The sequence below is a fragment of the Microtus pennsylvanicus genome, chromosome X (genome assembly GCF_037038515.1).
Source record: "Microtus pennsylvanicus isolate mMicPen1 chromosome X, mMicPen1.hap1, whole genome shotgun sequence".
Lineage (NCBI taxonomy): Eukaryota > Metazoa > Chordata > Mammalia > Rodentia > Cricetidae > Microtus > Microtus pennsylvanicus.
In genome coordinates, this window is record NC_134601.1 from 106,558,516 (window position 1) to 106,585,267 (window position 26,752).

The following is a 26,752-nucleotide window of genomic DNA, read 5'->3' on the forward strand; positions in this document are numbered from 1 at the left end:
TTAGAGCTATAGAGGCAGACAATCTCAACTGTAAAGGTATGGCAAACAACTAGAGAAGATTATATTTATGACAAATTGACATTTCATATTTCCACCTAGAACCAGAAAAAAACTTAGATTACAATTTCAGGTTGCCAAGAAGATGGCAGACATCCATGATATCAAACTTATACCCTAAATCAAGTCTAACCACTTGCCCTCAATAAACCAATTAAAAGAGACATGCTAAAACTGGAAAGAAAAAAAATAAGATCAATTCAATATGGTCAAACTTTGAGGAAAACAAAGAGATTCAAGTCGCAGTAGTCTTGGGGTTCTGGAGTTTGATCAAAGTATGAATAGAAGACCAAGTATATATACATTCCAGTAGTCCTGGTTAGGTATGGTCTTATCTATTATTCACCTATCATTGGACTTTGGCCTTAACCTGTAAGGTGGTCTGACAAGTTGTTAGAACTGTGTAAAATCTAAAATCTCTCTCAGGAACACAAATTGTGCCCTCTGACTGTTTTGTTTTCCTTCTCACAGAATGACAGTCCTGGAGAAGTTCCATATCATTGGGTTCCATTGTTTTGATAATTTGATAATCAGATTGAGAGATACAGGTGTCTCTTTAGAATATCTTCATTTCTTCCAAGTCTGTTATATTCAGACTGAGCACACCTGGCAAAAAGAAGACACCATCTTACAAAACAATAAGAGATTTCTGCCTGGGAAAAAATGGCAAGGAGAAGCTCCCTGCATACTGCAATGACATTGGTTTAGGTTTTGAGGCAACTAAAGAGGTCAGAGAGGTATCCACACAAAAAGGAAATGTCCCTTCACTGGTAATATTCCCATTTAAAGGTGGAACATTTCCAGTAACTATGATGATGCTTCAGAGGACCATTGTCATCCAGGGAACTATCTCAACTATATTTGAAAGTAAAAATATTAGAAAAATGCCACATAAATATGTATGTATAACTTTACCCCTACTTCAGGGATGTGAATATGGGTGATATCCTCACCATGGTTGAGCACAGGCACCTGAGCAAAACATGGTACTTCAATGTGCTGAAGGTGTTGATGCAAAATCACAGATCTCATGAGATTTTATTCTGGAGCTAGTTCATGTGATCATGGCTAAGAAGTACAGGCTTATGTTGCCCCAAATTACATATTCCAATGGAAAATAGTGTCATGAAGTTTTATAGCTTTGCAGAACAAATAAATTCCCAAATCAAGGCATGTTTAAAATACGTTGATTGGAGCCACTGAAAAGCAGATACAGAAAAATAAAGGAAGATTTTCTATAGACCACAGGTGCAATTTGATGACATTCTAAGCCTTTGCATTTGTGGAAGCTAGTAGTCTGCTAAGTTAAAAGATTCCAAATTGTTTTCATTAGTCATAAGATGTTAATTCAGACATACATAGGAAAAGGATGGCTATTCGGAGGGCTAAAACTAGCCCAAGATAAGGTAACTAATTTAGGGACCAGCAACATTGAAAACTCTCCACAGTACAGTAGTTCTAATCTGTCAATCAGTCTACACACATAGCTTCTTTCTAGGAGTTCTTTTTCTCAAAAATCATCAGAGCTCTCTGTACCAAGAAACAGAGAAGTTCTGAGAGGATGCCAGCTGACTCACAAGACAGAAAAACGTTGCTAAAAACAACAATAACAGATGCTTCAAACTACACATATTTCTTCTCTAGTAGTGTATATTACTCAGAAAAGTGAGAGCTGCCATCCAAAAGTAATTATGAGACAAGGAATTAGACAGACTTCCAAGTAGGCAGACAGAGAGTTTGCAGTTAGGTAATAAAGGCAACAAACTTCCAACATGATTAACATCACCCTTGCCCTCATGACCTGAGACAAAAGTCTGACATCTTAAAACAAAAGTCTTGTAGGCTTTGGCCATCCTACCAGCAGGCTCCCTGGAGATTGGTTCAACAAATTCAACTCCATGTCAGGACATGTTAAACAACAGCTGTAGGCCAATCAATCATCCTATCTTTCTTAAAACTAGCCAACCCACAAGTAGGGGAGGAAAACTCTTCAGAAAAGGAACTTGCAGAGAAAAGACTGGATTTTTTTTAGCTTCTCCAGTTCCCTACTCCCATCTGCACGCTTAGCAGGAGGTCTTTTTCTCTGTGCTTCTGCTGTCTGTCATTGTTTTTTCAACCTCAATAAATGTCATTTCTCGGTTGCAGGCTCTGCCTGCTGTTGTGTGGTGTGTTGGTTTTTCAGTGCTCCCTGTAGGTCTGAAGATTTTTCTGCCTTTTAATTCTTTAATTGGCAGAGAAAATGAACCCAATCAAGACCCTCTATAATGTCTCAATTAAAATGGGGAGGTCAATCTTCAATGGTTTCTAAGGTGGCTAATAGCTTTCTCCTATCTAAATCTAAACAGTTTGATGGAAATGTTCACAGTGAAATAATTAAGCGAAAAACAGTATCATTCACAAAAGGTAAATTTAGTTTTAGAATCTATATTCATTAGAATATTGAGCTCAATATTTAGGTTTATAGATAAAATGTTATTATGAGACTGTATATATTCATATGAGCTTTAAAAATATTCAGTTTGGATGCTCAACTTACTAGACCTGGATGGAGGTGGGGGTTCCTTGAACTTCCCACAGGACAGGGAACCCTGATGGATTTTCGGGCTGGGGGGGACTTAATTGGGGGAGGAGGAGGCAAATGGGAGGCGGTGGTGGGGAAGAGACAGAAATCTTTAATAAATAAATAAATTAAAAAAAATCCTGTAAAAAAAAAAAGAAAATTCAACGTCAATAAAGCCTTATGGAATCAAAAAAAAATATTTGGGAGGTATTATGATAGACAATGAATAATATATGAATTCATAGAATATGAATAAAATGCTATTAGAAATTTAGTTCATTTTTGGTTACAAATAGCATAAGATAGTTTAAATATCAAATCTTTTGGTGCTTGTTTTTTTTTTCTTTTCTGCTATTTTTAAAATGAGTCCCTTCATTTTTGCCTCATCATTTCTTCAATTTTTTCATTTCTGTTCAAATAGTTATATTTCCTTGGAATGTAGAGACTCAGATGTTGAAAATTTTTTTATTACAACTAACTTGTAATAGAATAATGGTACTTAAGATGGTCAGGATATTGATTTCAACTATATACCATACAATACCAAACTTTCATACCTATATAAGAAGGAATAATGAAAGCTCGATTTTCTATCTGACACATTCTTCCTTTTTATTGAACCCTTCTTACTTAGAGATATTTATATCTTTTGAAATAGTCAAAATTGCCTCTACCAAAATTTGTAAATTTAAATTTGACTGTGAATCTTAATTTTTTTCATTTTATTTAAATTTAAATGTGTTATTAAAATCACATAATTCTGATAGTCTGAGATAAACCACAAGATAGAAAGAAAGAATAAGAAGAATGCTAATCCCAAAGTTGTAAGGGAAAGACCACTGACTCAATTCATGGCCAAATGAATTAAGGCAAACAATTAATTAAAATCAGCTTATTTTAAACTTGTGTTCATGAGTTATTTCCCCCTAAACGTAGGGTTCAAGAGATCATTAAAGAACATTGGGATGATAAGGGATTTCATAGCTTAATGGTACAGGTTTTCCAAATGGGGGGTAGGTGAACAAATAGGCAGGGTTAAGAAATATATATATATATATATATATATATATATATATATATATATATATAACAAAGTGGTCACAACAAGGTATTTAATTCAACAAAAAGATATAATAACCTTTTCAAATCTAGGGAGGCTTATAAGATGGTCATAACATCTTTTTGTATTTTTTTATTTTTTATTTATTTATTAAAGATTTCTGCCTCCTCTCCGCCACCGCCTCCCATTTCCCTCCCCATTCCCAGATCAACTCCCCATCCCTCATCAGCCCTAAGAGCAATCAGAATTCTCTGCCCTGTGGGAAGTCCAAGGAACCCCCACCTCCATCCAGGTCTAGTAAGTTGAGCATCCAAACTGCCTAGGCTCCCACAAAGCCAGTACGTGCAGTAGGATCAAAACCCAGTGCCATTGTTCTTGAGTTCTCAGTAGTCCTCATTGTCCGCTATGTTCAGCGAGTCTGGTTTTATCACATGCTTTTTCAGACCCAGGCCAAATTTTGAAACTAAGATATGGTTTCTGCTTCCTGGAACAGGTATTATAGAACCATTTGTAGTTAAGGTTACAGGTGGGGAATATCCCAGTCTTTGAGAAACAGAGCTTTAATCATAAACAGGAATGAACCTAGTTTGTCTTCATGATACAATGGCTTTCAAGCCTAAGATGGAAGCAGACAATTTCATTAAAAGAAAGAAGCAACATCACAAACATTAACATGAAGCAAAAGCTTTCCGATTCAGTGCACACTGGGCAAGTGGCTATGGCCTGAATGAAAAGGAAAGAAATTTCATTTTTTTGTTTTCCAACCTAAGCTTCTCTTTATATACTTTATTGGGCAATTATTGATACTGATATTCTGTTGAAAATGACAAGTTAGAAAGAAAGCAATATACTTGCATAACCAGTCATTATGCACAATCAATGGAACTTATAAGTACACATCTATTGATGTGATGAAATGAACATGTTCTTTTTCTGAGACTTAAGCTTTTTCTTAAATCAAAGATATGCTTCAGCAACTATTATGAAATTTCTTGTAATATGTAGGGAGATTTTGGAAAGTTTTCCTAAGCATAGTGGCACCATGGGTAATTCAATGATGAGAGGTGTTGATTTATTCTAGTAGAATGTTAGCTGTAAGGTACCCATCTTAGTAAGGATTTCTATTGCTGTGGAGAGACACCATGACCAGGGCAACTTTTATAAAGAAAAACATTTAATTGGGGCTGGTTTATATTTTTAGAGATTTAATCCATTACCTTCATGGCAAGACATGGTAACATGCAGCCTGACATGTTGCTGTAAAAGGAGCTATGGCTTCTATATTTTGATCTGCAAGCAGTAGGAGCAACTGTGTGTCACACTGGGTATAGATTGAGCATAGGAGATCTCAAAACCCACTCCCACAGTGACACAGTTCCTCCCACAAAGTCATACCTACTTCAACAAGGTCACACCTACTAAAAGTACCACTCCCTAAGGGAGTCAATTTCTTTCAAACCATCACAGCCCTCTTAAAAAATTCCTTTGGTCAAGAGAAAAGGAAACTTTTGGATGGGTGGAAATATAACAATTCATTTGGACTGAATCAATTACATACCTAAGAAACTGCCTCTAGGATGATGTGCTAGCTTTGAGGCCTGCTAGAGAACTAGACAAAAAAAAACTAGTCCTTTATTGAAATACTATGCTGTTCCTTTCTAGTGTCCCACCCTTAACTTAGCTTATCAGGGCACAGCAATGCAATTTTCTAAGTCTGCCCACTTTGAAAAATTACTCAGAATGGGAAACTTCTCTTTTCCATCTGTCTCTTTTTTTTTAAAATGCTTTCCTTAAAACTTGTGTTTCCCCAACATATTTGGCTTCCTAATTATTCTTTTTCTAAAGCATCACTTCCCACTATTTGTCTGTTGTCCATGTGCGGATGTCCATGTCAGCTTAAATGGAATACCCATTTTCATTATCTTCTTCATTGTCCTTCTTTGGGCACCTGTGGATGTTTACAGTTTGACTGCCCTGAAGTCTCTTTTAAATTTTAGTAAAAGGGTTCTTGAACATTTAAGTCTCTTCTTAAGTTAAGTTATTAATTTTTTTAAACTATGATCCACAAGAGGAACCTTGATTGCCCCTGCATCAGAAGAAAGTGACAAATGCCAGGGGTTACAGGGTGATATTTCAAGAACAGCTGGGAGTAAATAACTAAAGAACAATAGGACAATGCTGTTGTAGAATATTAGTTTAACTATATACAGATGTGTTGAATTTGTTTGCGTTTCAGAATAATTGTTTAACTATGGAAAGATGTGTCACCTTTGCTTATATTGCATTTGTTTAACTGTGTAAAGATGTGTTCCTGTTTCACCTTGCCTGTCTAAGGCACCTGAATAGTATAATAAAAAGCTGAGTGGCCAATAGCTAGACAGTAGAGGGATTGTTGAAGAAGGGGTCGCTTGTTTGTCCCAGCCACTCAGCTAGCTTAGATCCAAAGTAATCACACAGAAACTATATTAATTAAATCACTGCTTGGCCCATTAGCTCTAGCTTCTTATTGGTTAACTCTTACATATTAACTTAACCCATTACTGTTAATCTGTGTATCACAACAAGGTCATGGCCTACAAGCAAAGTTTCAGCAGGTCTATCTTCTGTGACTCCATGATATCTCTCTCACTCTGCCTTCTTCCTCTCAGCATTCAGTCCAGTCTTCCTCACTTACCTAAGTTCTGCCCTATCAACAGGCCAAGGAAGTTTTTTTATTCATTAATGGTAATCACAGCATATGGAGTGGAATCCCACATCAAGGGATAGATGGGGCTGGAAGGCAGAGAGAATAAGTAGGAAGAGAAAAAGGAAAGAATGAGGAAAAAGAGATGAGAATCAGGGAGTCAGACAGTCAGACAGCCAACTGCCAGTCAGACTTCTAGTAGCATTTATAGAATGAAAGAAAGGTAAAAAAAATCCATGAAACCAAACTTAGATGAAGTGAAACAGGTTAATTTAAGTTATAAGAGGTAGTAGGGTGAGCATAAGCTAAAGTCAAGTATTAATGACTAATATAAGTCGCCACATTTTTATTTGGGAGCTGGTTGGTGTTTCAAAAGAAAGCCTTCTATACAATGTCTTACACATGTTTTCAATGATATATTTTTCTTTTCTTTCCCTGGCTGTTTTGTCTGGTCATCACATAATATATAACAATAATTTAACAAATGAGCAAATATAATAAAATACTACATACATACCAGAGGGTATGTTAAAAATTTTATGGCTAGATAACAAATAAAGCCACATTACAGTAATAAACAGATTTGAAATATTCATCCTAGGAAGTATTACTTGTTTTTCAGGGGGAAGTTTATTAAATTTTAATATAGATCATTGTCCTAATTATCAATCAAGTTGGCTCTAGAACAGATGATCAGACCAGAGACAGAAACTTGTAAAATTGTACATAGGCCCAAAGAACATCAACTTTACATAACTCTCTATAAAGTTCTCTTAACATATAATCATTGACAATATATGATAATGCCTTGACTCTATTACTTTCTTTGTGTTATAGAAATATTTATTAATTAATAAAACTTATATAAATTGATATGTCACATCCACTTACATAATTTCATGCAGGGTAGCAAAACAATGTGTTATGTTCAAGGTTTCTATGGATTCTTAGATTCCTTTCTGGAGATTTAATTGGCAGTGTTCAACATGGAATGCATAAATTATTTAAAAGCCCTTCCTCATACTTTTTAGTACTTGTATTATAATAAGAAATTTACCCTGTCATCATTTCTTTCCCATATCTTTGCTCCTTATGTTCTTCTTGAAAGAGATTCATCTCTTTACTGAAGGGTGTCTGGTTTTATTTGACTATGCAGCCTTTGCTTATATTTGACAAAAGTGAAGGTCAACCCATGCATAAATTTTGCTCTCTTTGACCTCTGTCCCACTAAATATGCCATTTAATCTGCCCAGAATGTCATCTCCACTTTGCAGTCCTAAACATCTGCCTCACTCATTAAAAACTTTCCCAGGGTCATTGATCCTAATTATACAATGTAACTTCATTCTATGCACCTCCTTTAAAACACACATACACACACACACACACACACACACACACACACACACACACACACACACTAAAAGCTAAAGCACTTAATGGGAATGACTTATAATTGCTTTATAAATGCTTTATACCTGTACCTAATTTCCTTCGATTTTTCCACTTTTCATTAAACCAAACGTCTGACTAAAGAAAACTTGCTTTTTTATTTCTTAAGATTTCACTGCACTCAAAAAAGTGTTCAGCATTTAGTAGATGAACAATGAATTTGTTGGTGAAGAAAATTAATAGCTGACATTGGTAAACTACAACTCTTCATGCTTTGGATTTTATATTTTTCAAAAAGAGAATATTATAAAGGCAATTTACCATTGAAAAGTATTTTGAAATCCTTGAACAGAGGAAACTCTTCAACAATTGCATGAAATACAGCTGCAGTTGTAATAATTTTTGGATGCCACTCTCCTGCAAATCTGCCATCTAGCAACAAAAGAAATGGCCATTTGAAAAAAAAATGGTTAACAAAGTGCTGTGCAAGGTCAAAGAGTTACCTCTTCTACCCTACATCATATTGTGGATGCCCATATCCTGATACTAGAAAAATAATTTTGAGGAAATTTTATCTAAGTTAAAACTTTTGAAAAAAAATAAGATCTATTCCAAAAAGACTTAACTATGGTCCGTCTTAGAATGACTATTTATTTTCCCAATTTACCAGGTAAAATTAAAATGATTCTTTCAAATAAATTCTGTGATATTAATTAGTTTTAGACTATATACATTTAACCCCATAAAAGCCTGTAAATCTTATGGATATGAATTTCAATAAATTTAATTCTTATCCAATGATGATTAAAAATACTGAATAAGAGAAACTATATTATAATAAAAATTGATTATTAAAAAAATTTACAAATTTTTTTAGGAAATTAGTATAAATAATTGAGAAAATATATGTTGCAAGTTATTGAAAAATGACTGACTTCTGTCTCTTAAAACAGGATTTAATACACTATAATGCATCTATATACTATGCATTTAATATAATATAAATGAATAAAAATGATTTTGTATCACTTATATTATCAAATTACTACTTTTGTCTGTACTATTCCTTTTACATCTTTTCCTTTTTCAGATCTCAGTTTGCTTTTTCAATTTCTCAAAAAAAAATCTAGAATCTTAATTTTTAATTTATGTTATTTAATAAAAAATTATATCAACAGATGAGAGTTATATGGATTCACACAGAACAAACAGATGTCATTAATTTTAGTAAATGTAGGATGAATAAAACAAGGTAATTATTATACCCATCATTTGTGAGGTAGAGGCAGAAGGATCAGTGCGGTTCATTGGCCAGTCAACTTAGTGTAATTTTTTTCCAAGTTCATTTTTGTATCTGTGGCTCTTTGCAAGAGGTTTTATAGTTCAACTCCTTCCCTCCTTCTCTCTCTCATGATATCTTAATATTAATATTTGTTACTTAAGAGATAAAAGTATTTTGCTGTGCCCAACAGGTTTGAAATGTGTGTGCATAGTGGAAAGCTTAAATTGAGCTAATAAGTGAATCCACTTTCTCACACCACTTTTTGGCATGAGGAAAGTGGCCCATCCTCAGCCACTTTCAAATACACAAAACATTGCTAACTGTTGTCACAGTGTTATACAATAGACCTTTTGAACACATTTTACTGTCTGCTTGAAATTTTCCCTCTTCTGAATAATGTCTCCCTACTTCCTCCAATCATAGTGTTCAAATTTGTGATATTTCACAAGTAAGTACAAACATGCATCATTTATCTTTTTGTACCTGGCTTATTCAACATAAATAACATCAAAGTTCATTTGTATTATTGCCAATGACAGAAATTTCCTTTTTTAAAATGTATATTTTAATCTTTATTTTTAATGTGTGTGCTTGTGCATTTGTACTCATATAGGAGTGCCTGTGAAAGGCCAGAGAAGAGTATCAATTTCCTGGAGCTTGTTACAAGCAGTAGGTTGCCCATCATGAGAGTTTTATAAAAGTAGTGTGCTCTATTAACAGTTGAGCCATATCTCCAGCCTGTTTTTCTATTTTTAAGGCTGAATAATAATTTATAAGAGTTGAAATATAGCAGCTTACTTTTCTCTTCTCAGGGTCTTCATGGTATTGCAGTTTAAATCAATGAGAAAAATTTACTCAGACAAAATTACAGTTGAGAAAAAAATAATTTTTTTAAAATTTAATTTCACAAGAAATATGTCACCTTGTTTATATGCTATATATTAGAAATATGTCACTATACTCCAGAAAAGGGAATTTAAATTTTTTCTCTTCAAGGGGGAGACAGAATAGAATAGCATGGCATTTAAAACCATATGTCACTTGAAAAAAGTTTGTTTCTGCAATTATGTGTAGCAATTTAATATGATAAAAAATTGCTAGACTAAGTCAATAATGCAAGGCCATATAAGGTTTTAGACGGTTACCCTTCTCTATGCCCTATCTGCTTGTTTAAACCTACTTTTAAGAGAACAGTGTAACAGTCAACCTTGTTTGCCTTGGATTTCCCATGTAATCAACTTTAAAATCTAAATGCAAAGCTATAATCTTAAATTATATACACGTGTATGTCCAAGACCCAAAAAGCAATGCATGTGGTATGTATTCATTTGCTGAAACCAGCAAATATGATTATAGCAGCATAATAAAAATGAATATACACAATATATAATGGACACAGCATGTGGTCATTGCTTCAAAACATTTGTTTCTTTGTTATCTCAATCAATTGGAGACAACAACTTTATCCCTTGAAAAACACTGTTATAAATTCTTTAAATCACCTCTCATTCTTTCCCCCTGTTATCCTTTCTGTGATGTTCAAAAAATAGAGAGTAAGGCCCTTTGTTAGGGACATACAGTTACAGACTGTTGCAAAAAGCCACTTGCTTATCCTGGCCACCCAGCTAGCTTACACCAAAAATAATTACACAGAACCTATATTATTTAAAGAACCGCTTGGTCCATTAGCTCTAGCTTCTTATTGGTTAACTATTATATCTTAATTTATCCTATTTCTAGTAAACTGTGTATCGCCACATGGCATTGGCTTACTGACAATGTTTTGGCATGTCTAGCTCTGATGGCTCCATGGCATCACTCTGAATCTGCCTTCTTCTTCCAAGCATTCAGTTATGTCTTTCCCACCTACCTAAGTTTTGCCCTGCTATAGGCTCAAAGGAGTTTCTTTATTCATTAACCAATAAAAGCAACACATGGACAGAAGGACCTCCCACATCATTTCCCCTTTTCTGTTTAAACAAAAGGAAGGCTTTATCTTTAACATAGTAAAATTGTATATAACAAAACAGTTGTCAAGCAAGAATTACAGTTACAATATTTATATCTACTTGATCTTTATTCATAACTAAGGAAAAATATAACTATAACTATAAATTCTTCAACTCCATCAAAGACTCAGAAGGATATGCTATTACCTCTTAGGTAAATCATAAGTACATTGTATGAAACTTACAAAACTCTAGAATGAAAAAGATATCTCACTGCCTGGACAGTCACCCAAACTTCTTCTGTACTGTTGGGGCATCCATCTTCAGCCTACAGGCTCATAGTATGCAGCAGACTTTTCCACAAAGCAGGAATTTTAAAGACAGTTTTGCCTATATTGGAAGTTTGTCAGTCATTTTCTTCTGTGTCCTGCAGAATGTCTAGCAGACTCTTTCATGTGTAGCAGGAACCCCAAAGTATCATCTCACCTTCAGGTAAGTTCAGCAGTCATTTCTCTGTGGGTCCTGCATGGCCAGTTCAGCAGTCCAGGCAAGACTAATGGCTAGCAAACTCCATAAGGAGCCTCTTCAATGCCCATCATTCTCTTGAAGTAGCTTGGTGCTGCCAGGAGCAGATGCTCATCACTGTCATGAAAAGTCTTAACTTCTTAAAATATTTTAAATGGCATATTCTGAAGGTCTCTGAAAGATTTGAAGAATACCTATCTAACTGAAATATACCTCCATATATTTAGAAAACCTAACTAACGTGACTACAATCTTGACTATTATAGATGACTATCTATTAATGTATATTTTTAAATTATACATTACATTTTTTAAATGAGCTGCCAAACACAATACCTTAATTAAGATCAGAAATATATATATATATATATATATATATATATATATATATATATATATAATTTACCTTAAATTTGTATCAATAAACCAAGATCTATACCAATGCAAATTATTCATATCTATATCATATACTCCTTCAAATGCAAACAAACATTTATAAGCAATATTTGGGAATATGGGCATAGTTCAGCTTCCTGCTGATTGGGAGCACTCTTAATCAGGCCTTTTATGGTGTATCCTGTGTGCTAGGTTCATCTCAGTCAGCAGTTGGGCTAAGTAATTTTTTAGGGTGTTCACAGCAACCTTTCAGGTAGTCTTGGTCCATCAAACCATATTGGGCTGGAAGCAATCCACAGGTTCTCATCTTCTGTGAAAACAAAAAAGAACCTTTTTTCCAAAGCAACATATGCTTAGACTCAATTTTTGGAATCAAGATACCTTTATGTTGGTTTAACTTAGCAGTCCATACAATGAAATGTCTCTTTGTACTTAGCTCCTTCACAGTAAACATATTCAAAGAAGACACAATAATATACATAATTGAGACTCTCTGCGTGTTTTCCATCTTTATGTGGCTTATTTTTTACTCTCTTTAAAATCTTTACCTTATTTTTTTTAAAGAATTAACTTTATTTTATGATTTTCTATACTCTTTTTCTTCTCTCTTCCAAGCCTACATGCACTTACCCAACACTATGACTCATCTAGATTTGTCTTTATTGCATACCTGTAATTCTTTACTGTCTTGAAGAGCTTTTAAAATAGTAAGCATCTTTGTTGCAGTTGCTCTGGATGCTGTCTCCACCTCTGTCCACTTTTAAAATGGTGGAGGAGCCATTACTGCCAGGTTTGGTAGGAGCCACGCTCAGCACTTTAACTCTGAGAATGAGTGTGCAACACATGATTCCTTTTTATCTGAGTAATAGTTAAATATTCCTAGCACCATACTATTCAGCCTGGAAATCTCTCTGTGTATGGAGGCAGGAATTTGTAATGCTCTCCTGCTTGTGCACACCTAGTAGATCTGATCCCACTGCCTGCTCATGCAGGGAGCGCTGAGCCTTGGGCATGGTCTCGGCTACTTTCTTCCTGACCCCGAGTGAGCACACAAACACCCAAGCCCACAAATGCCATTGAAATGTTCCATAGCTTGATTTCCAGGAAGCTGCATTTTAAAACAGCATAGCTTTTTCTTCTACTATAGCTGAATCAGGAAAACCTCTCTTAACAGAGCTGTGTCAAGCCACCAGCTGAAAAAAAATGCAGCTGAACTTTGCTTTTTCTGTCTAGAATTCCTTTTCAAGCCCTCTCAGGTTTTACATGGATTTAGTCCACCATGCACATTTGCATCCATTTGTTACAAGAAAACTGCTTTTTGATACCTGTTTTGTTATATGTAATTTTACTATGTTAAAGTTAAATTCTTACTTTTTATTTTAGCAGAAAAGGAGAGGTAATGTTGGAGTCCCTTTTGTGTGCTGTGATTACCCATTAATGAATAAAGAAACTACTTTGGACCTATAGCAGAACGGAACTTAGGTAGGTAGAGAGGACTGGACTGAATGCTGGGAGAAGAGGGGCAGAATCAGGGAGATGCAGTGGAGCCCCAGAGAAACTTTCCTGATAGTCCACGACCTTGTGGTGAGGCACAGATTAATGGACAAGGGTTAAATTAAGATGTAAGAGTTAGCCAATAAGAATCTAGAGCTAATTGGTCAAGCAGTGATTTAATTAATATGGTTTCTGTGTGGTTATTTAGGTTCTGGGTGGCCAGGACAAACAAGCAGCTCCTTCTTACTACATCAGACATGGGGGCAAATAAAACACCATTCATGTAGGCACAGATTTATACTCATCCAACAGACAGACAAAAAATATTGGACACATGGAGAGAAGCAGAAAGTTCAAATCTAGACTCCCTCTAGCTTAAATTATACCATTGGGAAGTATTTTGTCAGTTTATTTTCCTCAATACAATACCAATGAATTACTGGTGACACTAGTTTTAATTAATACATTCAAGATGATTGTAATTATGACATTTCAATAATAAAAATATGTAAAGGAAAAAGTGTCTGAAAAAATAATTTAGTAAACATACATATACATATGTACACACAGCACACAGACATGTGTCAGTAAGACTGACCTCTTACATTTTAAGCAGTCGTAGTTCACTCTAACACTCATACTCAGTTATTACTTCTAAATGGAGTTGTTTAAGTTATATTCAAATTATACTAAGTAAAGCCATGTATCATCAATTTATTAAAGTACAAGTTATTGGTAAAAGAATGCTCTGTTTAAAAAAAAATGTTTACCTTTGAACTCTCAAGTTGACCAAAGAGTCTCATGTGAATCGTTATTATCCCAACAATACAGTCTTATTTTTAAAGATTAAGTAAATATGATCTTGTAAACAGATTCATGCAAATTTCTGTTGTGTTATGTTTATTGTATCATATTTTAATCGACTGCATTCTCGTCGATTCTACGTATTCTATTCTATGTAACTAAGTGGTACAGTGAGATAATTTGGCTTTATATGTATTAGATACTTGTGGTGCATATAAGATATATTCCTAAATTAAACAATCTAAAATCTTTGAATCATATAAATAAAAATAACTGCCTCAATATAAAGTCCAGGAATATCAGGGCATGGATACATGAATCTTTATTTCCAATCCCAGCAAGCAGGAGGCAGTGGCAGGTTGGAATATGTGAGAGAGTCTGAGACAAGTCTGGTCTAAATTGTGAGTTTCTGATCTACCAGAGATATATAGTGAGACTCCATTTAATAAGAAAACAAAAGAATCCCAGGGCATTAGAAACAAAGCATCGAAATGCTTATATCTTCATTCATCCAGGATTTGTTTGTAAATCAACTATAACAACATCTGAAAACTTGTTAGTCATCTGTCTTCTACATCCCACTGGAACCTTAATAAAACAGAATTTCTGGGTTCTTACATTACAATTAGTTTTATCAGTCTATCAACATGACTCTTAATCAGACTTACATTTTTAATAACTGCTTAATGTTGTGATTGGCAACCCAAAAGTTGACAAAACATTAAGCCTATTATTTTTCTTAATTTCGTAACTAGTTCTTTCGTTGTAGAACTGAAATATATATCAAAATGATATTATATGGCAACTTTTTCTGCATGAAAAATGACATTTATGAAAAGCAATAAATACCATATCTATTGTAATTCATGATTATTTATCAGAATTCCAAATCAAAATATCACATAGATACTTTCACATCACTGTTTATTTTGGCACTATTAACATTACCTACCTTATGTAATAAGCATAAAGGTCTATCAACAAAGGAATGTATAGATATGATGCAATATAGATAGATAGATAGATAGATAGATAGATAGATGCAATAGAAACTTTTCAACTGTAATAAAGAATAGTGTCATTTGAAAGAAAATAGATAGAACTAGTGATAATCATATCAAGCAACTTAAGTCAGTTTAAGAAAAACAAATTATATATGTATTTATATATATATATACTTTTATTTGTGCTTACTAGATTTCGTATAAATATATATATATACACACATACATAAATACACATATGATGATAAAGTATAAAAAATAACTAGGAAACCAAAGGGGACTATTGAGATGGAATTGAGCATATGAATCATAGGGAGTATGGAGATGAATTCTCAACATACAATGTATACTTGTATGGAAATTTAAAAGAAATCAAAAAACACTCTTAATAATTACATTACCAGCATATATGCATCCTAAATACATAAGAAACTTCAGCCTATACAGAGAAACAAAAGACCAAGTAAGGATAAATAGCCTTAATAGCCTGTACAAGTATGGAATTGGCAAATTAAGATGTCTTGACATGAAATGATTTAGTTAAAGCATTTTTAACAACATTCATGCCCCTACAGTCTAAAGAATTGGATTTATTTTTCTGTAATAAGAACCTTTTTTTCCATTTATTTATTTATTAAAGATTTCTGTCTCTACCCCGCCACCTCCTCCCATTTCCCTCCCCCTCCCCAATCAAGTTCCCCTCCCATGTCAGCCCATAGAGCTATCAGGGTTCCCTGCCCAGTGGGAAGTCCAAGGACCACCCACCTCCATCCAGATCTAGTAAGGTGAGCATCCAAACTGCCTAGGCTCCCACAAAGCCAGTACGTGCAGTAGGATCAAAAACCCACTGCCATTGTTCTTGAGTTCTCAGTAGTCCTCATTGTCCGCTATGTTCAGGGAGTCTGGTTTTATCCCAGGTTTTTTCAGGCTTAAGGCATACAATTATTGATTCATGATTCTTTCCTTGAAGTTCCCAAGTATGTAAAAGGATTGAGACCTTCAACACTTTAGGACTTGGTAAATATAGAAAAAAATATATAAAGCTAAGAGTATTTCTATTCACACTCAAAACAGGTATGAAAACAGATTCTCAAATATATATATTTGGCTGCACAAACATAAAACCCTTATTGTCAATGATATCACAGAAAAGGCAAAAATGTACTTTCCACCTATAGTTGTGGAAAATAGCTCAAGCTAGGCCAGTGTCTCATTTTCTCTTCCTTCTGCCTGTGGATCAAAACGTGGAACATGCAGCTCCTTCTTCAGCACCATGTATGTCTGCATGCTGCCATGCCTCCTACCATGATGATAATAGACTAAACCTCTGAACTGTAAGCCAGCCTCAATTAGATGTTTTCCTTAATAAGATTTGGAATGGTTATGGTGTCTCTTCATAGCAATAGAAACCCTAAGACAAGATAAAGGTTTTTTTAGGAATTCTACTACTATGATAAACAGCCATGACCAAAAGCAAGTTAGAAAGAAATGGTTGTGTTTCATCGTACAATTCCAGGTAACAGTCCACCACTGAAAAAAGCCAGAACATGAACCCAAGCAAGTGAGAAACCTGGTGGAAACTTATTTAGAGGGGATAGAGAAGTGCGGTGTACCAATTTTCAACTCTTGGTTCACTCAACTTGTTTTCCAATAGCACCCAGGATCACAAGCTCAAGAATGGCACCATACACTGTGAGATGGGCCTTCTCATATCCATAATAAATCAAGAAAATAATAACCAAGGTTTGCTCAGAGGACCACTGATGGGAGCATTTTCTCAAGAGAATTATTCTCATCTCAAATGATACTACTTGGGTCAAGTTGATTAAAAACAACAACTAGCAAATGCAAAGTAAAATGCCAAGTGACTTTCAGCAAATCTAAACAAAAGTATCAAATTTATTAAATTATTTGTGGCTATTAGAGTGACCCTAGTAAGGCAGAGATCAGAAGAAAAAAAATTGCTGGACTTACTAAAATAATTAACAAACTGCAAGAAAATTTTGTGCTCATTACGAGATATTTTGAGTCTACTTAATTTTAAGGAACTTTCCAACAACCCAATTCAGAATGCATTATTTTGTTTTCTTCATTCCTTCTCACTTCATCTGGTAAATTCCCTATTACTTCTGATCCAGAACATATTATTCATATATATATATATATATATATATATATATATATAGTATTATATGTAATATAATACAACTGCACGTATGAATATATGTGTGCATATATTATAGGTATTGTATATGCATAACACTTATACATACTACCATATATAATTATATATCATAAGTATTATTTATATAGATTATGTTTAATATAATCATATAATTATGCAAAGGGGTATTGCATATGATATGGCACATTAATATACAGCATATTATATACTTATATACTTTATTGACATGCATACACTTATGTAAATATATGATATATTGTATGTATGTATTCATATGAGCATGCACCCTTCAAATTCCATATATTTTTGTTGAAATAAAATATGGAAAAAACAATAAGGAACTCATAACATCAACCTAGTTACAATATTTAACCTTGAAAAGTATACACACACATATATAAAATCAGGTTTGCACTTTTGCATACAAAATTTTCGGAGAAATCAGAATTCTTGTTAGTTCTTTGTAGTTGAAATGAACAAAAGTATTCCATTGGAAAGTGATGTTCCTAATAAGACTCACAAGCTTATGTTCTGTTGTACCAACTGCAGTGAAAGCAATTTAAGAAATGAAATGCTGCAAAGGCATCATTGTGTTCATAGATGCTATTTACTATCCTCATTCTTTTTTATGGCATATTTGTATCAATTCCTATAGAATTTTACCCATTCATACAATAAATTTCACCTTTTTTTTTCTTGTGTTAACTCCTCCCAGAACCTCCTACAGATCTTCAGACCATCCTAACATTTTGTTCTCTATTAATTTCTTTTGATAATATACACAGTACAATTTGTGCTTCCCATAGATCGAAGCAAGGGTATAGGACTGTTCTCTAGAGTGTGGCCAAACTACTGGTGCAGGAGAATTGGCTGTATTCTGTCAATCATGTTATAAAAATAAACGCTGATTGGCCAGGCAGGAAATATAGGTGGGAAAACCAGATAAGAAGTAGAAATGATGTCATGAGAACAGGAGAATTCTGGGAAGGAGGAAGGAAGTTGATTCCTCCCACTCCTGCCTAGGCCACCAAAGCTGCAGGATGTGATCTGCCTGACTGAAAAAGGTACTGAGCCACATGGCTAACATAGATCAGAAAAATGGGTTAATCAAGATGTGAGAGTTAGCAAGTGAGAAGCTAGAGCTAATGGACCAATCAGCTTATAGTTTATGGAGACCTATGTGTGATTTTCTTTGGGGCTAAACAGTTGTGGGGGACCTGGTGGGAGGAGAGAAACAAAAACAAGCAGGCCTGACCCCGTTCATGTTACAGATTGATGCCCAAGTGATTAACTGCATCCACAGAAAGCCTGAAAAAGCTTGGGAAAGACTAAAGTAAAACATTTCGGTTTTCAGCCATAGCAGAACAAAAGCTGCTGTTTTAAAATGCTGACTTTCTGGGCCTTCCCTCCAGGGAAAACTATGACTCTTTCAAGCAGCAAGTTCGGACTATGGAGCTATGGATACATTGTTGCAGCTTGCTTCTTGACAAGAAAATGCCATAAGAGCTTTTGACTGTTGTTTATGGACACAGCATTGCAGCTTGCTTGCTGGCAAAGACCTTAAAACGCCATACAGTTGTGGCAAAAAACTTCTCCATATTCCTTACCAAATTAAAGACCCATATGGTCAGAAAAAGAGAGATATACAGTAAAGAGAGATTCAAAGAGTAAGAAAACCTCTAAATGGTTTACAGTGTGTTAAAAAATATATGCAGGCTAAAGATTATAGTTCTCAAAAAAAAAAGAAAAGTAAAGAAAGAAAGAGAGTAGCCTGGGAGGCAGAGACAGACAGATCTCTGAGTTCAAGGATAGCTTGGTTTACAGAGGGAATTCCAGGACAAAGTTATACAGAGAATCTGTCTCAAAAAGCCAAAAGTTAAAAGTAAAAATAGAAGTAGAGGTTAAAATAAAGCCACGTAAAGATGGAAAATACACAGAGAATCTTGATACCATATGTTATTGTGCTCTTATTGAATTGTTTAAATGCTGAGGAAGGAGCAACTGAGGAAGGAGCAACAGCTGCTACAACATATTTTCTTATAAATGCTGTAGAATTAATCCAAGATAGGTATTTGAAAATACCTTGACTTCACAGTTGAAGTCAAAAGGTATGTTACTTTGGAGAAGAGATTTTGCTTTTGTTTCCACAGAAAATGAGAGGCTGTGGATTTATTCAGAGTTAAGAAAAATCAAGTTTGATCAAGGAAGACCTCCTGAGAAGAATCCAGCAGGAATAGATGGCCCAGATGTCTGAGTTCTTCATCCAGAACAGGTTCAAGACTGCTGCCTGAGATGATTAAGACTCAGAGGATACTTCAGTCAGGAGATCATAACTCTAAATTTTCTTTAGGTCCCCATAAGATTATCAGCACCCCCAACCAGCTGGAAGTAGCCTGAAATACTACACCCACATTCCCATAAAATGGACTATGGATATTTTCCTTTGTTTTTTTTTTTTAAAGGGGGAGGTGGTGCAGGAGGATTTTCTGTATTCTGTCAATCATGTTATAAAAATAAACGCTGATTGGCCAGGCAGGAAATATAGGTGGGAAAACCAGATAAGAAGTAGAAATGATATAATGACAACAGGAGAATTCTGGGAAGGAGGAAGGAAGTTGATTCCTCCCACTCCTGCCTAGACCACCAAAGCTGCAGGATGTGATCTGCCTGACTGAAAAAGCTACTGAGCCACATGGCTAACATAGATCAGAAAAATGGGTTAATCAAGATGTGGGAGTTAGCCAGTGAGAAGCTAGAGCTAATAGGCCAATCAGCGTATAATTTATGGAGACCTATGTATGATTTTCTTTGGGGCTAAACAGCTGGGGGTACCTGGTGGGAGGACAAAAACCCCAACAAACAAGCAGGCCAGGCCCCCTCCATGTTACAAACTACCAGAAATTACAACCTTAAAAATAGTGATTTTCCCTCCCCTATAAGCAATCAACTATCAATGCTTTCTCAATTAGGTTTGGGGGCTCATGATCCCATAGCTACCTCCAGAATGTTGTCTGCTAGACATATCATGAAATAGATTATATCTGAATAAAACAATACTGTTTTTCTTTCCATTATTCCATGTGCAATATGAGAATTGTTTTCATAAAATTTTATAATTAATTCAGAGGTATTTTCATCAATAAGGAAGATGTGTACAAGTGTTAAGCAAAGTAAGACATTTTATATAAGAAACGTGAATATCTGTAGATTCAAATCTGAGTGAAGAGTGTTGGAACCAATTTCTCATGCCTTTGAGGGACACATTTTTGTGAATGGTGTAAGACAAAGGCCCAGCTACATTATTTTGTACTAGTTATTCAGTTTTACAATAGTATTTATTGCCATCTATTGAAAGATTGCTTATATACATGCTTAGGTTTATCTGTGTACTGTTTTAAAACTATTTTTCAATGTGCCTGTTTTTATTTTGTTCTTATTCAATAAATACTTATTGGAAAACAATCAGTCACTCTTTAGACATTTGAAAATATATAAACATACATACATACATGTGTCTGCTGAAAATGCCTGCTGTTAGGACAGTTGCATCTAGTTTTAATTATAAACCTGTTTATAACTAGACATTTTAGTATTTTGTTCAATTTCATACTCTAAACTGTTATTACTCAGAACTTCAGCATGTTTTAATTTATTTTGATAGTTCACTAAATCAACTTAGTGTCTGGATGTACATGATTGTGGAGTCACTGATGGGAACCAGTAAAAATATATCAGTGGGCACATTCTCAAAAAAACATTCTTCCTCAACTAGCAAATATTGGCTGTCAATAGTTACTCAGTAAGAGATTAGGCCAAGAGATCATCTACTTCATTTATGATACACTTTTTATTTGTTTGTGTCTCTATGTGAGTTTGTGCACATAAATTTTGTGTCAGCAAACATCAAAAAATAGTATCACATCCCCTGGAGCTGGACTTGCAGGTGCAGGTGAGTCATCCTACTGAAGCTTAAATCTAATTATTCTTAATCAATAAAAAATCGGGAGTCAAATATAGGGATAGGAATCTGAAAGGTCAGAGAAGCAGGGAGCAGCAATTAGTCACCTAGTACCTCTTTCATTCTTCCATCCGAAAGGATGGAGACCCTCTCTTATTGCCTCCTTACTACTTCTTGTCTCCTCTTATCTACACTCCTACAAATCTCTATGGTTAATTTTGGTAGGCTAGTGACTAGCTCTGTCCTCTTAATCCAAGCAAGCTCTATTTTTTACAATATAATCAAAATATCACACAATACCCTATATGGGTCTGGGAGCTAAAACAGAGTCCTCTCACAAGCACAGTATCAAAAATAATGTTAGAAAGTTGAGAAGGGAGTGTGTTGGGGAATCGGAGGGGAGTTTGATGGAGAAAACAATAGAAGCATATGTAAGATTATATCTTATTATATACCATGGATGAAAATAACAAAAACAAAGAAAAATTAATAATACTAAAGATAAAATTGTCAAAATATTTTTAAAACATTACACTTTCAAACATATATTCTTTTTCTGGAGTTTAAATTTCCTATCACACATAAATAAATCACATTATCTTATTAAACAAACTGCCATTATTTTACTATAATAAGAAGAAAATTATAGATATTGAACTATAATTAGTCATCTACACCTGGAAAGATGATTCAGCAGTTAAAACCCATTGCTGCTCTTGCAGGTTCCATTAGCAGAATTAGCATGATGGCTAAGAAACATTTGTAAACCCAGTTTCAGGGGATCTAGTGCCCTCTTCGGACCTGCATGGTCCCCAGGCATACACATGGCACATATACATACACGTATAAGAGTATGTATATACATAAAATAAAAAAAAAAACAAAAAAATCATTAAAATTTATTTACTATGAAATTAAGATTTAAACAACTAAATATAGGGCAATCAATAATCTAACATTATTATTTAAAAATAAGTTATTGCTTCTATTATAAAATTTTGAATCATAAAATACATATTATGTATTTTAAGAGAAGAGATCTTAAGATTCTTAATAACAATGAGCACCAAATAAGATTTTAGACTCACACATGTATCAATATATGCCCGTGGCGTCAGCAAGATGGGCAAGTGTCATGGTCTCCATACTGCCAATAAGCTCCACAGCCACCAACAGGACCAGAAGTGGCATGAATAATAAAAGAAAGCCCACTTGGGCACAACCCTGAAGGCCAATCCTTTTGGAGGTGCCTCTCATGCCAAGGGAATCGTGCTGGAAAAAGGAGGAGTTGAAGCCAAGCAACCAAATTCTGCTATCAGGAAGTGTGTTGGGGTGCAACTCATCAAGAATGGCAAGAATATCATAGCTTTCTTTCCCAAAAATGGTTGCTTGAACTTCGTTGAGGAAAACGATGAAGTTCTGGTTGCTGGATTTGGTCGAAAGGGTCATGCTGTAGGTTATATTCCTGGAGTCCGCTTTAAAGTTGTTAAAGTAGCCAATGTGTCCCTTTTGCCCCTATACAAAGGCAAGAAGGAAAGACCAAGATCCTAAATTTTGACAGTGGAAGCACAGTAATAAATTTTCCTATTCTGAGAAAAAATAACTAAAAGTGAGTAATTTTATTAATGGTAAAATTTTTCAATTAATATATTTATTGATTTGATTTTACAACCTGAGAGGAAAGAAAATTGTTACATTTTGCATAACATCATTAATGTAAAAATACATTTAATTCTAGGCTTTTATAATCAATTGGGTTTGCCCCTAAGTGTCAAATACCATATTGAATGCCTTTCATGGATTATGTCTTGAATTCACTATTTGAAAAGTTATAAATAAAAAAAAACTTGTTTTAAATGTTAGCAATTTCCCTGGGATGTTCTTGTTGGGGATTTATCTCAATGAACCTTGGTTATGAATATTACTCATCTAAAGGTTCTTTCACTAATTAAATCAGACCATATAAGTAAAATGTTTGACCACAGATAAGCACATTTTAGGAACTTAATAATCATGAATTAATGTTATCATTATTAATATTTAACTCTTACAGTAAAACAATGGGTAATTTCACTTTTTTATTTAATTTTTTTGAGGCTGTTAAGCATAGGTACTGTATTTAATGTTTCTATACCTCTTTCTATCAAAATTTCTTCCCATATTTACTCTATTCCTTCTCAAATTCATGTGCTTAGGACTGTTGACTTGGGATTGGATAACATATCAGCAAGCATATCACTGGAGAAGATTGTTTTTTTGTTTCTTTGTTTGTTTTTCCCTTCTCTTAACAACCACTGATTGCCTGGTAGCTCTTCATCAGTGTGTGGAGAGGGGCCTTAGAGAGAGAAATAAAGAGGGAGAGAGATACTTCTTTCATGCATACTAGCATATCAACTGGTGTTGATGTCATTATGAAGGGCTTGTTCAGGCAACCATATTGTTGGGATTGGATGGGTGCAGCCCTCCAGTCATGTCTAGAATATACTATCTAGTGACAGACATTCTGGTCCTTTTAATCTTTCTATCTTTCCATTCCCTCCTCTGCAATGTTTCCCGAATCTTAGGTGTAGGGATTTCAGATGTACTGTTAACAATAGGAACCCCACGGTTAGGTGTTCTCTGCATTTTGACCAGTTGTGAATTTCTGCAATAGCTTCCATCTGTTAGAAAGCAGAAGGTTCTTTAATGAGAGATAAGAGCTGTCCTTATCCATGGTTATATGGGTACATGTTTATAATACAGTTTAAAATTATATTGGTTTAGAAAAATGACAGTAACAGGTTCTTCTCTAGGGTCTACATGCTAGGCAAGGTTTGTGTAGCAGGTATGAATTCCCATCTATTGAGCAGACCTTGAGCCCAATTAGACAGAAGTTGATTATAATGTTTTTATGCATGTTAATACTACTTCGGGTTTACTGATGAGGAAATTTAGAAATAGCAAGCTACTTATATAAACTGATTATAGAGCTGTAATCCTTAACTGTGATAGCATGATATAGAACAGCACAGAAATGTTAAAATTTACCTTTGAGTTGTAAGAGATGAACCTTACAGACTGCTTGTAACTTTACTACCTGATTATTATCAGACAAGGGTCTTTCAGGTTTGAGTGTGGCATAAATTGTGCATTTCTGCATGTATATTTATGTGTGGCCAATGTCAAAATATTTCTTCAATATCCATACTGTTTTTGTAACACAATGGAAGAAATAAATTTTAACAAAATTTTCCTGACAGTAGGTTCATGAGGAAAAAGAGAAGCTTTGTATTCACAGGAGCTGAGAAAGGTTGTAAAACACGAAAATTTGGGCAGCTAGAAGAATACTGCAGGAATGTTTGCAAACTTGACAGATACATTCTCAGAAGCACAAAATCTCAATTTTTCATCTATAAGAGTATATCTGAAATCAAGTTTTGAAGTTATCTTAACTTGATAGCATTTTATTCTGTGGCCTACTCTAATACCCTTAAAACTAGTTTGTCTAACAATGCTTTTTCTTATTTTTTATTTTGTTTATATGTCTAATTTTCAGTTATTGAACAACAACAATAAAACATGTACATGAAATATTTTACGACCCACAAGAATGTAACTTCATAGAGAACAGAACCTCTGATTATTTTTCATTTTTATATAGAGTGTACTTCTGTGTCTGTCATACCACACAGTGTTTACTTAATAAATATTAAATAAAAGTTAAATATATAAAAATTTTGTCATTAATCCCTTATAATATAAATATTATCCTACTGTTTAAAACTTATTAGGAAACACGAATAAATACAGAACCTACTATGGTGACCGTCCTTTAAGGGTTTAATGTGTCTATCAAAAGTCATAGGTTGAAGTCTAAACCACAACGGTGATAGATTGTATCAGGATATGGGACCTCAGGGGGCAATGAGGCCATGAAGTCATAACTGTAACAAATGGGATCACTGCCCTTAAATGTGGATATAGAGAATAAATCTCTCTTTCTTCCTCTCTCTTTGCCATGAAAGGATACATTAAGAATTACTATCTACAAATCAGAAAGTGTGCTCCCAACAGAAACAGAACTGGTCTTGATTTTGAACTTCTCAGGCTGCAGAAGTATGAGAAATTAATTTTATTTATTTAGCTTATCCATTATGGTACTTCTATAATCACAAACTAAGACATACATATAAAATAACTGTATCTAGGTAGAAATAAAAAATTCAAAAGCTTATTTTGAAAATGCAATACCATTATTTGACTTTGATTACTGATATGATAGAACTTGAACTATCACCCTTTCTTGGTCATTTTATATATGAAGAAAATATCTTCAAAATAATATATGATGAAAATAATATATAATTTTAAAGAAAATAAGTGCATTTATAGCATAATTATATTATTAGTAAATCAGCAAAACAAGAAAGGTGACATTAATTTTTCAGAAAAATAAAACAGATAAGACCTTTATTGTTAGAACAAAGGCATCAGCAATGATAGATCCATCACCAAAATAGGGTTTCATTTTGTCATGTGACAGCATAATAAACCTGAAGAAATCAGATGCTGGTCTCTATCATACATATGCATTGGAAAAATTCATTGCTTAAAAAATCCTTAGCCTGGACTAACTTGGCCCATATTTTCTAAGTTTTTCCTAGAGTAGTAATGAAGAATTTTCAGTTGACCCAGTTAAAACATGATATTCAAAGATAATCCATATTAAAATTTCCAAAAAGTCTAATCAACTTCTGCCTACTGTTTTCCACAACACCTTTTGCAAAACTGTGTAAAAATACTAATAATATGAAATAATAACATCATATTATAATACATGTCTACATTCTATTGGCTTCTTGAAACTGCACTGCCAACATACTTCTGAAAGGCAATGTCTAGATATATTAATCATTTCCATATCTGCAATTCATTTCAAACGTTGTCAATGTGACAACCAGTGCAAGTGTAAGGGAGAAATAAAGAAATAAATGGTCAAATAAAATTAAATTAACAATGAATATTTATAAATTAACCTAAAGTTGAGTCTGAATAATTTAGTAAAAACTGTAATTTCTGGTTTTCACATGGATTTGAAAATGGATATTCTCTGCTAAAGAAAAATAACAAGTTGAACAGTTGAAGAAGTCAGCAACTCCTCTGGGACCTATCAGGGAACTGAGGTCAGAGGACAAATCACTTACATCAAAACTGTCAAAGAAGTAAATATAGAAAAATCACAATTTACTGGTGCAGAAACACAAGAAGAGAATCCTCCAGTGAAATCAAAATTCAGAATATGAGAACAGAAACAAAAAGTGATGAATTATGAGGGACAGATATGAACCAGTTGGACACTATAGTAATTATATTATTTGTATTTTAATAAATAAACTTGTCTGAAGACCAGAGGGCAAAGCAGAT

The 26,752-nt window shown here is 34.2% G+C and overlaps 1 pseudogene; it reads right to left on the reverse strand.

The window, feature by feature from the left end:
* LOC142841030 (small ribosomal subunit protein uS12-like) overlaps positions 1–22,662 on the reverse strand; it is a 334,675-nt pseudogene extending 312,013 nt beyond the window's left edge.
* Between the last annotated feature and the right edge of the window lie 4,090 nt (positions 22,663–26,752).